Source organism: Cherax quadricarinatus, chromosome 35 (assembly GCF_038502225.1).
Source record: "Cherax quadricarinatus isolate ZL_2023a chromosome 35, ASM3850222v1, whole genome shotgun sequence".
Lineage (NCBI taxonomy): Eukaryota > Metazoa > Arthropoda > Malacostraca > Decapoda > Parastacidae > Cherax > Cherax quadricarinatus.
The window spans coordinates 30,289,415-30,306,144 of record NC_091326.1 but is presented as its reverse complement, the minus strand read 5'-3'; the positions used below and the strand labels follow the sequence as shown (position 1 = coordinate 30,306,144).

General features: G+C 41.3%; 1 protein-coding gene across 1 annotated transcript in view; it reads left to right on the top strand.

Annotated features, from left to right (window-relative positions):
• The window catches only part of LOC128695221 (potassium channel subfamily K member 13-like), a 699,428-nt gene that overhangs the window by 483,818 nt on the left and 198,880 nt on the right, over positions 1 to 16,730 (top strand). The window lies entirely within an intron of this gene.

Genomic DNA, 16,730 nt, shown 5'->3' with positions numbered 1-16,730 from the left:
CCATGTATCTTGGCCCCCATGTGGCTCCAAGTTCTCCCATTCGATCTCCTTGTGGTTAAAGTCGCCCATGATCAGAAGCTTTGCCCTGCATGCATGAGCTCTTCTGGCCACTGCAGACAGTGTGTCAACCATCGCTCTATTGCTCTCGTCATACTCTTGCCTTGGCCTCCTGCTGTTCTGTGGTGGGTTATACATCACTGCAATTATCACCTTGGGACCTCCAGAGTGAAGCGTTCCCGCTATGCAATCACTTTCTTCTCCGCTGTCTCCTCTCTCCAGCTCATCAAAATTCCATCAGTGTTTGATCAGCAGTGCCACTCTTCCACCCCCCTGTTCCCTCTGTCTTTCCTTAGGATCTGGTATTCCGTTGGAAAAATGGCATGTGTTATCATACCTGTAAGCTTGGTTTCTGTGATCACTATGATGTCTGGTGATGCCTCTTTGACTCTTTCGTTCCATTCCTCCCACTTGTTTGTTATTCCATCAGCTTCCTTTCCAACACTGTGGTTTGGGGGGCCTGTGGGGGTGGGAGACCTGGTAGCATACTGTGGGATTCTGTGGTTGGGAGTTGGGTGGAAGCTGTGGGTATGGATTGTATTGTGTGTTGGAATGGTGTGATAGGTTGTGGGGTTCTGAGGATAGTTGTGTGTGTGCTTGCCCTTGCTGCTCTGTTCTGCTCTGACTGACCTCTGCTGGTTCCATCCTTGTCTCCTTTCCTAGCTCCTTTCGCTTTTTTGTCCTCTCCCTCAGCTGCTGTCACTCTGTTTGTGTTCTGTCTCTGTCTAGGAACACCTTCTTGTGCTCTTCCGAGTTTTTCAACCTTGGTTTCTCTTGGAGGATCCTGTTCCGCACTGTTTCTGTCCTGAGAATCAGCTTGATTGGTCGGTTTCTCCCCTTCAAGTACCCCCCTATTCTCTGAAAATTTACAATCTCGTCCATGTCTTCTCCCCCTATTTCCGTGATGATTTTCTCAATCTCCTTTCTTTCTTCCTGCCGTCTTTCAGTGTGTGTCCTTTCCTCTCTCTCCTGAAGCCCATGGATAAACACTGATTTTGCCCTTTCCTCCTCCCGTTGCCTCTCCCTCTGTGACTCTGGTTCCTGTCTGTATGTGGTCATTTTCTCCCTTGATTTTTCCAGTGGCTCTTGGTAGCATGGTTGTGCCTCAGCATTCGACCTATATCCCTCTCCATCTGCACCCATCTGCTCTTCCCTTCCACTCCCTGGCCCTTCTTTGCAGGCTGATATGACCTTAGCATAATTCATATCTCCTTCCTTCCTGTTCAGCCTCTCAGCTTCATATGGTGTGTCTTCTCTGGTCACTACCCCTGAGACTTGCTTCAGCCTGTTTACCTCAAATTCTAGGACCTTTACCCTGGCTACTGCAGTTTCGATTTGTGCCTCCCAATTCTTCGTCTCCTTCTCCAACCTCTTTTCCCATTTCACAGAGAGCTCTTTCTCCATTTTTTCAGAAAGCTCTCCTAATTTTCTCTCCCATTCTTGCTCTATCCTTTTCCACTGCTCCTCCATCCATTCCTCCCTACCAGTACCATTGTCATCTGATCACTGATTCCTGCGAGTCCCAACCATTTTTTTTTGTTTTTGTTTTTTAGTGAAAAAGAGAGAGAAAGGGAAAAAGAAAAAGGGGAAGAGAGTGAGAGAGAGGGAGAAAGAGAAGGGGAGGGTAGAAGGAGAGAGGGGAAAATAAGGGAAAAGGGGGGAGAAAGTGAGAGAGAGGGAAAAGGTAAGAGAGAGAGAGAGGGGGGAGTGACAAGGGAAGAGAGAGAGAGAGAGAGAGAGAGAGAGAGAGAGAGAGAGAGAGAGAGAGAGAGAGAGAGAGAGAGAGAGAGAGAGAGAGAGAGAGAGTGAGAGAGAGAGAGAGAGAGAGAGAGAGAGAGAGAGAGAGAGAGAGAGAGAGAGAGAGAGAGAGAGAGAGAGAGAGAGAGAGAGAGAGAGAGAGAGAGAAAAAAAAAAGAAGAGGAAGAGAGAGGAAGAGAGAGAGAGTAAGAGAGGAAGAGAGGAAGAGAGAGAGAGAGGGAGAGGGAGAGAGAGAGGAAGAGAGAGAGAGGAAGAGAGAGAGAAAGAGTGAGAGGAAGAGAGAGAGGAAGAGAGAGAGGAAGAGAGAGAAGAAGAGAGAGAGGATGAAAGGGGGAGAGAGAGAGAGAGAGAGAGAGAGAGAGAGAGAGAGAGAGAGAGAGAGAGAGAGAGAGAGAGAGAGAGAGAGAGAGAGAGAGAGAGAGAGAGAGAGAGAGAGAGAGAGGAAGAGAGAGGAGGAGAGGAGAGGGAGAGAGACGGGGGGGAAAGGAAGGGTTAGAGGGTCACTTCACAGGAAGGCGTGAAATCCTGTATATGTGTGTGTGTGTGTCTGTATGTGTGTGTGTGTGTGTGTGTGTGCACGTGTGTGTGTGTGTGTGTGTGTGTGTGTGTGTGTGTGTGTGTGTGTGTGTGTGTGTGTGTGCATGCTACAGCTATTGAAGTGCCTAACAGCAGAGCCTGTTCTCACCTAGTGTGTGTGCATGTTTATGTAAACAGTCCTTATTTCCCACGTATGTACTACATATGTATTACATATGTACCCGATCTCTTGGTTCCCACTGTACTATCTTATGCCTTTAAAATTACGTTCAAAAATAAATACACTAGGCTTCGGTAATTTTTCCACTAACTTCCTGTATGCACTATAGTCTCTAGCTCTTCTAATTTTTTCACTCACTCACTGTATTTACTGACACATCTATACATATCTCTTATCTCCCTGGTCGCACTTATTCTTCAAATACCCCACTGCGTTATTATGGCAACACTATTTAGGCCTGACACAACCGTTCACCCTTCCAACGGCCCTTACTAAACACTTAGTCACTATTTCCTTTGTTTTCTTTTCTGTGATCACTTATATTTCCTTTTTTCGGGGCTTAAGTGATTATATGCACTCTTATGCGTGCACACGCCTTTATCCCACACTCTATTCCTTATGGCACAGTCAGAAATTACCACCAAAACACGAGCTCAAACCGCATAGGCTCGCACACACGCACGCACGAGTGTGTGCGTGTGTGTGTGCGTGTGTGTACTCACCTAATTGTGGTTGCATGGGTCGAGACTCAGCTCCTGGCCCCGAGTGTGTGTGTGTGTGTGTGTGTGTGTGTGTGTGTGTGTGTGTGCGTGTGTATGTTTGTGTGTGTGTGTGTGTGTGTGTGTGTGTGTGTGTGTGTGTGTGTGTGTGTGTGTGTGTGTATGTGTGTGTGTGTGTGTGTGTGTGTGTGTGTGTGTATGTATGTGTGTGTGTGTGTGTGTGTGTATTACAATACACGCAAAATGCTTCATAAATTTCAATATTGGTATTCTTTCACAGCGATATTAGTATATACATGCAGTCAGTCACGAGGTTGTGCTGCAGGTGTAAGATCACAGGTGTTCCACTTAACAGGTGACCGAGGTGCACACGCAAGAACCACAACCACATATTGCTAGAATAATTCGTCCCTATGTGCGTCATCATGGAGTAAGGAAGAAGTGAGAGGCCGGTATATATATGTACAGTTACGATGACAGTAAGGCAATGAAACACTTCTCTGTATAACACATAAACCATAACACATAAACCCATTTGAAGACAGTGTGAATCACATGATAAAGTTAGAGCTGAACAGAGCCTCAGTTGCAGACCGAAACATGCAGTTCCCACCACAATCTGTGTTTTTCACTCTACACATTCGTGTCATTCATTTACAGATGTGTGTTACAGGAGTGATAGCCAGTCGTATTCTGGTCGAACTATTGTTTCGGTAAATCATCCAACACTTGTAGCTGGGTGGTAATTTACTGCTCTTTGATTACGACCAAAGACTCGGTGTCGATCTCTGGGCGAGACTTATTGATGTGACCCACATATCAGTGGAGGTAGATTATTACACCTGCGGCCCCTGTTCACCTAGCAATAAATGTAACAGGTGTTAGCTGAGTGCCGTGAGTCGCCTCCCAGGAGGGAGGATGGGGGGTGGGGGTGATAACATGTCTTAAGTACAGTATGATTTTAAATACAGGTGAAGCAGGATAACAACTCCTGCTGTGGCCTCTTCAAGGCCATCACACCATCAGTGATCATTCATTGAAGGAATGACTGATTTCTGGAACGTGGGCTCACAATACAGGTACTCGATAAATCAGTCAACTGATTAACTGAAGCCTCGGCTCTGAAGCCGTTCCTCGCACCAAAATTTGGCGTTAACGTTACATTCTCTAATTTTCTGTCTGCTTTTAATTTTAGGTTATTGTAGGCAGGCTTAATCATGTCTAACCCCCCCCCTCTCCCAATCCATCTCTCTCTCTCTCTCTCTCTCTCTCTCTCTCTCTCTCTCTATTAAGGCATCATGGTAGGACTTAATTAAGCCACCCCATCCTCGTGAACAACAACAAGCATGGGTTTGAATCCTGCTGGTCGAGATCTTTCTATGTATATTCCCCAGCTTATTTCTGCGTGATACGTAAAACTTGCGATTTTGGCTTAAATAGTAATGTACTTCTTGCCGAATAGGTAAAACTGGTCAATTACCAAGAACTCATTTAAAATTAAGGCCGTTCTAAAATTTGCTCTTTTAAATTTCAAGATATATTTTTTTCATTTGTGCTATTATAAAAATAAATAATTTTGTACCAAAAGAACCTTAGGAAACTTACCTAACCTTATTATAACAAGCGTAATTTAATTTAGCCAATGCAACTAAATATATTTTATATAAGTTTACAATAATTTAGGTTTAGAATGGTTTTTGTGAAATTATTGCATACTCAAAATTTCGGTGGTTAAGTGGATAAAGCAATGTGAACGTTCTTCTGTCTCTTGAGGCGGGAGAATGTGTCGCAAGATCTAATCTCAGCTGGTCGCATATATATATATATATATATATATATATATATATATATATATATATATATATATATATATATATATATATATATATATATATATATATATATATATATATATATATATATATATATATATATATATATATATATATATATATATATATATATATATATATATGTCGTGCCGAATATGTAAAACTGGTCAATTAGCAAGAACTCATTTAAAATTAAGTCCTTTTTAAAATTTTCTCTTATACGTTTAAAGATATATTTTTTTCATTAATGTTAATGTAAAAATTTATAATTTTGCTCCAAAAGAATCTTAGAAAACTTACCTAACCTTATTATAACAAGGACAATTTATTTTAGCCTAACCCAACTAAATATATTTTAGATTTGTTTACAGTAATTTAATACTAAACAAACACAGTGAAATATATTTTCTTCGTTAGGTTCAGAATGATTTTGGCTAAATTATTGCATACACAAATTTTCACTTGTCCTATATGGCAAGATGAGCGTTGCTATTTAAGCCAAGATCGCAAGTTCTGCCTATTCGGCACGACATATATATATATATATATATATATATATATATATATATATATATGCAATAAGATCACAATAAACAGGTGATTTCAGAATATGCAAAACAACCACTCTGAAAGAATAGAGAAATTCCAAGCGCTTTCGTGACTACTCACATTATCAAGGAACTAATGTGATAATGTGAGTAGTCACGAAAGCGCTTGGTATTTCTCTATTCTTTCAGAGTGGTTGTTTTGCACACACACACACACACACACACACATATATATATATATATATATATATATATATATATATATATATATATATATATATATATATATATATATATATATATATATATATATATACACTGATCTCTGGCTGAAGGAGACTCGAACCTACGAACCTTGGAACAAGGTACGTAGTGCTTTACCAATCTACCCACACTGGACCAATACCTTGGAGTCCAGCTTGCGCTAGACTTTGATCCAAGGCAGCCAGCTTTCAGGGAGAAGGCTTACAGCTTTTCATCTCATCCCCTGCATGCATTAGCCTTACTAGAGATATTAACAATGCAAGGAATTCGCAAGAGCAGGCGAAATATACACAAACACTTATCTCTGGCTGAAGGAGACTCGAACCTACGAACCTTGGAACAAGGTACGCAGTGCTTTACCAATCTACCCACACTGGACCAATACCTTGGAGTCCAGCTTACGCTAGACTTTGATCCAAGGCAGCCAGCTTTCAAGGAGAAGGCTTACAGCGTTGGTAAAGCACTGCGTACCTTGTTCCAAGGTTCGTAGGTTCGAGCCTCCTTTAGCCAGAGATCAGTGTTTGTGTATATTTCGCATGCTCTTGCGAATTCCTTCTATATATATATATATATATATATATATATATATATATATATATATATATATATATATATATATATATATATATATATATATATATATATATATATATATATATATATATATATATATATATATATATATATATATTATAAGCAAATATCGCAAACCAAGCGATACAAGATGCAAAACAACCACAGGAGGAGTAGAATTATAACTCTAGGCCTTTCGTTTTGCAATCAACACATCATCAGGAGCTTGCAAAATTGCTGAAAAGAATAGGGTTTACACGCGAATACGTTCCCAGAGAGAGAGAGGAGACTTTACCGGAAGTGCCCACAGGCACAACAGCCAGAAGGATGAATATTATAGCATTAGAAAAATCCCACAAGCATTGATATTGTAACCTAAACGAAATTAACGTAGCAATAATTATAAATTCAGTCATATTACGCTATGACAACGATAACTTTAAATGCGTATATAAATATTGTCTGTGACATAGGAGTCACTGGCAATTATATTATGCCTTTAAATGACGAGAGAAAACCCTAACTAATACAGGGGAGACTTCCAATAGTTATGTAAAGGAAACAGGGCTCATTAACATAACTCACGAAATCTTAATGACACGATTGCAAACAAACCATACCACGGGCGGGGATAGAACCCGCGATCAGTCTTAAAACTCCAGACCGTAGCGTTAGCCACTGGACCAGCTAGACTCAATAAGATTCATTCAACTTGGTATATTTCTACACCACAGGAAGGTTAGCATAGGCACCTATGCTACTCTTCCTATGGTGTAGAAATATACCTAGTTGGACGAATCTTATTGAGTCTAGCTGGTCCAGTGGCTAACGCGACGGTCTGGAGTTTTAAGACAGGCGCGGATCTAGGAACAAAGTTTGGGGGGGGGCCCGACGGCAGAATTTTCGGTTGTTTAAAGAGCATTAGCATTACCGTTTCTCCACTAACGGGATTCTTATTTGTTAATTACTGGCGGACTGACCTAAATGAATGGGCATAACCATCTGCTCTAGGTGCCAGTGTTTCTCTTCGGATCCAAATGAGAGGGCCGATTTTTCTGAGAAAAAAAAAAACACTGACCTTACAATGTGAGGAATTTTGTATCTTATTAAAACTTTATTGAAAGTAAGAATTTAATAGCTAGAGACTTTTACATTAGACCTTAACTTAAATGTAGAATATATATATATATATATATATATATATATATATATATATATATATATATATATATATATATATATATATATATATATATATATATATATATATATATATATCGGCTTTAAAATCTCAAATAATTCGGGAGGACATGCCCCCGCCATGTAAAGGATTGGCCCCTCCTTCCCCTCGCCCCAAAATGAAAACCCAGCTACGACACTGGGCCAAAGCCCAAAGAGGGCCAAAGGGGGGGGGGGGCCCGGGCCCCCTGGGCCCCCCCCTTATATCCGCGCCTGTTTTAAGACTCTGATCGCGGGTTCTATCCCCGTCCGTGGTATGGTTTCGCTCATTAACATAAACTCGTTTAAAGGGAGGGGAGGCATCTGCAGTGACAAGATGGCCACCGATATTCTTCCAACACAATCCTGAGGCAACCTCTGGTTCAACCTTCAGAAACTGCAGGAAAAAACGCCCTAATTCCTCGTATAAGAGCCCAGTTTTAATCTGTGTACTATTGCCTCAACTAAAAATGCATCTAATTTGAACAGCCCATCACTGACATTTTATAATTACTGCCTATCATGCTTAATAATTGCCGATTCTACAGTATTCCTTTCAAGCCAGGAGGAACAAGGGAAGATGACTCTTGCTTCCAGCCAATTTGCAGGGTTATTACAGTCTCTAATATGGTTGAAAATCGCGTTCGACTTCTGGTAGTTGTGCCTGTGGGCACTTCCGGTACCTTCTCTCTCCCTCTCTCACTCCAGAGACGCGGTCCTCTGGGATGTGTTGATTGCAACACGAAAGGCCTAGAGCTATCGTTCTACTCCCCCTAAGATTGTTTTGCATATATATATATATATATATATATATATATATATATATATATATATATATATAGATATATATATATATATATATATATATATATATGTCGTGCCGAATAGGCAGAACTTGCGATCATGGCTTAAATAGCAACGCTCATCTTGCCATATAAGACAAGTGAAAATTTGTGTATGAAATAATTTCGCCAAAATCATTCTGAACCTAACTAAAAAAATATATTTCACTGTGTTTGTTTAGTATTAAATTATTGTAAACAAATCTAAAATATGTTTAGCTGGGTTAGGCTAAAATAAATTGTTCTTGTTATAATAAGGTTAGGTAAGTTTTCTAAGTTCCTTTTGGTGCAAAATTATAAATTTTTACATCAACATTAATGAAAAAATATATCTTTAAACATATAAGAGAAAATTTTAGAAAGGACTTAATTTTAAATGAGTTCTTGCTAATTGACCAGTTTTACATATTCGGCACGACATACATATATACATATATATATATATATAGATGCATATATATATAGATAGATGTATATATATATGCATATATATATATATATATATATATATATATATATATATATATATATATATATATATATATGTGTGTGTGTGTGTGTGTGTGTGTAAGACGGAGAATAGGATAGCAGATGAACAAGGAGGCTTTAGGAAAGGTAGGGGGTGTGTGGACCAGGTGCTTGCAGTGAAATATATAAGTGAACAGTATTTAGATAAGGCTGAAGAGGTCTTTGTGGCATTTATGGATTTGGTAAAGGCGTATGACAGGGTGGATAGGGGGGCAATGTGGCAGATGTTGCCGGTGTATGGTATAGGAGGTAGGTTACTGAAAGCAGTGAAGAGTTTTTACGAGGATAGTGAGGCTCAAGTTAGAGTATGCAGGAAAGAGGGAAATTATTTCCCAGTAAAAGTAGGCCTTAGACAAGGATGTGTGATGTCACCGTGGTTGTTTAATATATTTATAGATGGGGTTGTAAGAGAAGTAAATGCGAGGGTCTTGGCAAGAGGCGTGGAGTTAAAAGATAAAGAATCACACATAAAGTGGGAGTTGTCACAGTTGCTCTTTGCTGATGACACTGTGCTCTTGGGAGATTCTGAAGAGAAGTTGCAGAGATTGGTGGATGAATTTGGTAGGGTGTGCAAAAGAAGAAAATTGAAAGTGAATACAGGAAAGAGTAAGGTTATGAAGATAACAAAAAGATTAGGTAATGAAAGATTGGATATCAGATTGGAGGGAGAGAGAATGGAGGAAGTGAATGTATTCAGATATTTGGGAGTGGACGTGTCAGCGGATGGGTCTATGAAAGATGAGGTGATTCATAGAATTGATGAGGGGAAAAGGGTGAGTGGTGCACTTAGGAGTCTGTGGAGACAAAGAACTTTGTCCTTGGAGGCAAAGAGGGGAATGTATGAGAGTATAGTTTTACCAACGCTCTTATATGGGTGTGAAGCGTGGGTGATGAATGTTGCAGCGAGGAGAAGGCTGGAGGCAGTGGAGATGTCATGTCTGAGAGCAATGTGTGGTGTGAATATAATGCAGAGAATTCGTAGTTTGGAAGTTAGGAGGAGGTGTGGGATTACCAAAAACTGTTGTCCAGAGGGCTGAGGAAGGGTTGTTGAGGTGGTTCGGACATGTGGAGAGAATGGAGCGAAACAGAATAACTTCAAGAGTGTATCAGTCTGTAGTGGAAGGAAGGCGGGGTAGGGGTCGGCCTAGAAAAGGTTGGAGGGAGGGGGTAAAGGAGGTTTTGTGTGCGAGGGGCTGGGACTTCCAGCAGGCATGCGTGAGCGTGTTTGATAGGAGTGAATGGAGACAAATGGTTTTTAATACTTGACGTGCTGTTGGAGTGTGAGCAAAGTAACATTTATGAAGGGGTTCAGGGAAACCGGCAGGCCGGACTTGAGTCCTGGAGATGGGAAGTACAGTGCCTGCACTCTGAAGGAGGGGTGTTAATGTTGCAGTTTAAAAACTGTACTGTAAAGGACCCTTCTGGCAAGACAGTGATGGAGTGAATGATGGTGAAAGTTTTTCTTTTTCGGGCCACCCTGCCTTGGTGGGAATCGGCCAGTGAGATAATAATAATAATATATATATATATATATATATATATATATATATATATATATATATATATATATATATATATATATATATATATATATATATATATATATATATATATATATATATATATATATATATATATATATATATATATATATATATATATATATATATAATATATATATATATATATATATATATATATATATATATATATATATATATATATATATATAAATATATATATATATATATATATATATATATATATATATATATATATATATATATATATATATATATATATATATATATACACACACATATTTAGAATTCGCAGAACGGGCGAAATATTCACAAACACTAGTTTCAGATCGAAGGAGAGTCGAGCCTATGCACCTTGGAACAAGGTACGTACTACTCTCCCACCGTACCACACCGTACCATATGGGATGGGAACGCAAGAATAGAATCAACAAGAGAGAAATGAAGATTTATAAACTAAAGGAGACAGGGTAAGATACAAACAACTGTTGGAAGAAAGACGGGCGGGAGGTTTGGCAATGAGGTTGAAGAGGTTTGAGGCAGATTTAAGAAAGTCCTGTTAGAGTGTTCAGCAGAAGTGTATAGTTACAGGAAAGTGGGTGCGGGACGGAAGAAGAGCGATTGGTGGAATGATGAGGTAAAGAGAGTAGTAAGAGAAAAAGTTATCAAATGAGAAGTTTTTAGAAAGTAGAAGCGATACAGGGAGGGAGGAATATATGGAAAGAAAAAGAGAGGTTAACAGAGTGGTGAAGGAATGTAAAAGGAGAACAAATGAGACAGTGGGTGATATGCTATCAACAAATTTTACTGAGTGTAAGAAAAAGTTTTGGGGTGAGATTAAAAAGTTGAGAAAGCCTAGAGAACAAATGGATTTCACAGTTAAAAATAGGAGAGGAGAGTTATTAGATGGAGAGTTAGATGTATTGGGAAGATTGTGGGAATATTTTGAGGAACTAATAAATTTTGATGAAACTTGGAAACTGTGATTTCGTGTATTGGGCAGGGAGGTATAAAATTTTGTAGGAGTGAGGAAGAACCAGTTGTGAGTGTGGGGAAAGTGCGTGAGACAGTGGGTAGAATGAAAGGGGGTAAAGCAGCTGGGATTGATGGGATAAAGACAGAAATGTTAAAAGCAGGAGGGAATATAGTTTTGGAGTGGATAGTGCTTTTATTTAATAAATGTAAAAAGAGGGTAAAGTACCTAGGGGTTGGCAGAGAGTATGCATAGTTCCCTTGTATAAAGGCAAAGAGGGCAAAAGAGAGTGTAAAAATTATATTGGAATATGCCTCTTGAGTATATCTGGTAAAGTGTATGGTAGAATTATTACGGAAAAAAAAATAAGAGTAAGACGGAGAACAGGACCGCAGAGGAACTAGGAGGCTTGAGGAAGGGTAGGGGGTGAGTAGACAATATTTAGAGACTCGAACCTACGAACCTTAGGACAAGGTAGATTGGTAAAGCACTGCGTACCTGCGTACTTCGTAGGTTCGAGTCTCCTTCAGCCAGAGATCACTGTTTATATATATATATATATATATATATATATATATATATATATATATATATATATATATATATATATATATATATATATATATATATATATATATATATATATATATATATATATATATATATATATATATATATATATATATATATATATATATATGTATATATATATACACACACACACACACACACACACACACACACACACACACAGACTGAACCCCGCTAATCCGAATCAATAAAAATGGCAAAATAATATGTATACTGTATTACTGTAAAGTTACTTCCGAAATATAATGATGATTCTATGTATTTCTATATGGGTTATCTTACGGGTCATCTGGGTTGCCTTGCGGGTCATCTGGGTTGCCTTGCGGGTCATCTGGGTTACCTTGCGGGTCATCTGGGTTACCTTATGGGTCATCTGGGTTACCTTGCGGGTCATCTGGGTTACCTTACGGGTCATCTGGGTTACCTTGCGGGTCATCTGGGTTCCCTTGCGGGTCATCTGGGTTACCTTGCGGGTCATCTGGGTTCCCTTGCGGGTCATCTGGGTTCCCTTGCGGGACATGTGGGTTATCACTATCAATTTACATCTGTGAGTACCTGCCAGAGGGCGGAGGTTCGGTATCCCTGGCGGAGGATCGGTATCCCTGGCGGAGGATCGGTATCCCTGGCGGAGGATCGGTATCCCTGGCGAAGGATCGGTATCCCTGGCTGAGGATCGGTATCCCTGGCGAAGGATCGGTATCCCTGGCTAAGGTCTTACGAGGCATACATTATTTTATTTATTTTTTATTATCACACCGGCCGATTCCCACCAAGGCAGGGTGGCCCGAAAAAGAAAAACTTTCACCATCATTCACTCCATCACTGTCTTGCCAGAAGGGTGCTTTACACTACAGTTTTTAAACTGCAACATTAACACCCCTCCTTCAGAGTGCAGGCACTGTACTTCCCATCTCCAGGACTCAAGTCCGAGGCATACATATATTTCCAATATCGAACACTTTCATCAGCAATATGGAATTGCTCCGGCAATATATTTCCCCTGGCCACTAAATCTGCAAACTCCTGCATGTAAGCTGATGCGGCAGCTTGATCAGCAGTTTCTAACACACTCACGATGGTGAGTGATCCCCTGACTCAGCTTAAACCTGTCAAGCCAGATATCTGAGTATTCAGTGTTCCTTCAATGACCATTTCTCCAGTGCTCCCACCATCATCTCAGAACTGCAGTTCTCCAGTGCTCCCACCATCATCTCACCACTGCAGTTCTCCAGTGCTCACACTATCATCTCAGCACTGCAGTTCTCCAGTGCTCCCACTATCATCTCAGCACTGCAGTTCTCCAGTGCTCCCACTATCATCTCAGCACTGCAGTTCTACAGTGCTCCCACCATCATCTCAGCACTGCAGTTCTCCAGTGCTCACACTATCATCTCAGCACTGCAGTTCTCCAGTGCTCCCACTATCATCTCAGCACTGCAGTTCTCCAGTGCTCCCACTATCATCTCAGCACTGCAGTTCTCCAGTGCTCCCACTATCAGCTCAGCACTGCAGTTCTCCAGTGCTCCCACTATCAGCTCAGCACTGCAGTTCTCCAGTGCTCACACTATCATCTTAGCACTGCAGTTCTCCAGTGCTCACACTATCATCTTAGCACTGCAGTTCTCCAGTGCTCCCACCATCATCTCAGCACTGCAGTTCTCCAGTGCTCCCACTATCATCTCAGCACTGCAGTTCTCCAGTGCTCCCACCATCATCTCAGCACTGCAGTTCTCCAGTGCTCCCACCATCATCTCAGCACTGCAGTTCTCAAGTGCTCACACTATCATCTCAGCACTGCAGTTCTCCAGTGCTCCCACCATCATCTCAGCACTGCAGTTCTCCAGTGCTCCCACTATCATCTCAGCACTGCAGTTCTCCAGTGCTCCAACTATCATCTTAGCACTGCAGTTCTCCAGTGCTTCCACCATCATCTCAGCACTGCAGTTCTCCAGTGCTCCCACTATCATCTCAGCACTGCAGTTCTCCAGTGCTCCCACCATCATATCAGCACTGCAGTTCTCCAGTGCTCCCACCATCATATCAGCACTGCAGTTCTCCAGTGCTCCCACCATCATATCAGCACTGCAGTTCTCTAGTGCTCCCACCATCATATCAGCACTGCCGTTCTCCAGTGGTCCCACCATCATATCAGCACTGCAGTTCTCCAGTGCTCCCACTATCATATCAGCACTGCAGTTCTCCAGTGCTCCCACCATCATATCAGCACTGCAGTTCTCCAGTGCTCCAACCATCATATCAGCACTGCAGTTCTGCAGTGCTCCCACCATCATATCAGCACTGCTGTTCTCCAGTGCTCCCACTATCATATCAGCACTGCAGTTCTCCAGTGCTCCCACCATCATATCAGCACTGCAGTTCTCCATTGCTCCCACCATCATATCAGCACTGCAGTTCTCCAGTGCTCCCACCATCATATCAGCACTGCAGTTCTCCAGTGCTCCCACCATCATATCAGCACTGCAGTTCTCCAGTGCTCCCACCATCATATCAGCACTGCAGTTCTCCAGTGCTCCCACCATCATATCAGCACTGCAGTTCTCCAGTGCTCCCACCATCATATCAGCACTGCAGTTCTCCAGTGCTCCCAGTATCATATCAACACTGCAGTTCTCCAGTGCTCCCACCATCATATCAGCACTGCAGTTCTCCAGTGCTCCCACCATCATATCAGCACTGCAGTTATCCAGTGCTTCCACCATCATATCAGCACTGCAGTTCTCCAGTGCTCCCACCATCATTTCAGCACTGCAGTTCTCCAGTGCTCCCACCATCATATCAGCACTGCAGTTCTCCAGTGCTCCCACTATCATCTCAGCACTGCAGTTCTCCAGTGCTCCCACCATCATATCAGCACTGCAGTTCTCCAGTGCTCCCACCATCATATCAGCACTGCAGTTCTCCAGTGCTCCCACCATCATATCAGCACTGCAGTTCTCCCGTGCTCCCACCATCATATCAGCACTGCAGTTCTCCAGTGCTCCCACCATCATATCAGCACTGCAGTTCTCCAGTGCTCCCACCATCATATCAGCACTGCAGTTCTCCAGTGCTCCCACCATCATATCAGCACTGCAGTTCTCTAGTGCTCCCACTATCATATCAGCACTGCAGTTCTCCAGTGCTCCCACCATCATATCAGCACTGCAGTTCTCCAGTGCTCCCACCATCATATCAGCACTGCAGTTCTTCAGTGCTCCCACCATCATATCAGCACTGCAGTTCTCCAGTGCTCCCACCATCATATCAGCACTGCAGTTCTCCAGTGCTCCCACTATCATATCAGCACTGCAGTTCTCCAGTGCTCCCACCATCATATCAGCACTGCAGTTCTCCAGTGCTCCCACCATCATATCAGGCATTAGGGGGGTACTGGCTGCCATAATTATATTTATCTTTCTTCTTCAATTCCATGAAGAAAGAAATCAGTCATGGGGGTTGGAAAAGGTGAATGGAGTAACAGCGCCCTGGACAGTAAAAGCCCAACAGTTGCCATCCTACCAGAAAAGTAAATTTCACTATCGCCGCAAGGTATGGCAACACCGCATACCCAAACAAAAACAGTGGCACACAGCTCTTATTGTAGCGCTCTTAAGTGGTGATATCCAAATTAATCCAGGACCTCAAACTATTGTGCAGAGGCAAAACAGACAGATAAATGACAGCGATAATGTCTGTCTAGTAGCTAGGAATGATAACCTTAACTCCATATGTAATGCATACATAGGTCAGTGTGAGACAATGCAGCCATTATTATCTCAAACACTACCAAACAGGTGCATACACTGTACTAAAGCACGCATGAAAAACAGAAAAGGCACCTTATGTAAAATGTGTAAGGGGTGGGTGCATGATGGATGTATGTACAATTATAGCAACGGTGCCAGAATTCATTTTGTGTGTAACAAATGCACTTTGGCACAGTTACCCTTTAGCAGTGATGACATTGATTTACCTAATTTTAATACAAATGACCCATTGCCATATATTGATGATAATGATTGTTTTATGAAAACAGGCCTTCACTTTATTCATGTCAATGCAAGATCACTTCTTCCTAAATTGGCAGAGATTAGGATTCTAGCTAACAAAATTAGAGCGGCAGTTATAACCATCTCTGAATCTTGGTTGGATGACACGGTGACTGACGACAAGGTCAAAATAGAAGGTTACAATATAAAACGCTTAGATAGGAAAAGAAAGGGTGGTGGAGTATGTGCCTACATTAGAAATGACTTAGCTTACAACCCAAGACCTGATTTAAATAACAATAAACTGGAGATTCTATGGTTTGAAGCGCTGCTTCCTAAGACCAAACCCATCTTAGTAGGAACTAGTTACCGCCCTCCTACCCAGGACCAGTTCTTAGAAGACTTTTCCAGAGTCTTGTCCGGAGTTGAAAACAATTGCGAGACAATAATACTGGGCGATTTCAATATCTGTTTTCAGCAGCAAAATAACGGGCTATGCAAAAGGTATAAGCAAATTCTAGGATTAAATAGTTACACTCAACTAATTAATACTCCAACCCGGATCACCCAGTTCTCAGCCACCCTAATTGACCACATACTTTGTAACCGCTCTGAGAACATTAGTCAGTCAGGCGTCATTACCACAGGTCTTAGTGATCATTTCATCATTTACTGCACCAGGAAAATCACTAGGGATAGGATAGGCCTACACAGGACAATAAAAATGAGGTCAACTAGAAACTACAGTAAAGAAACACT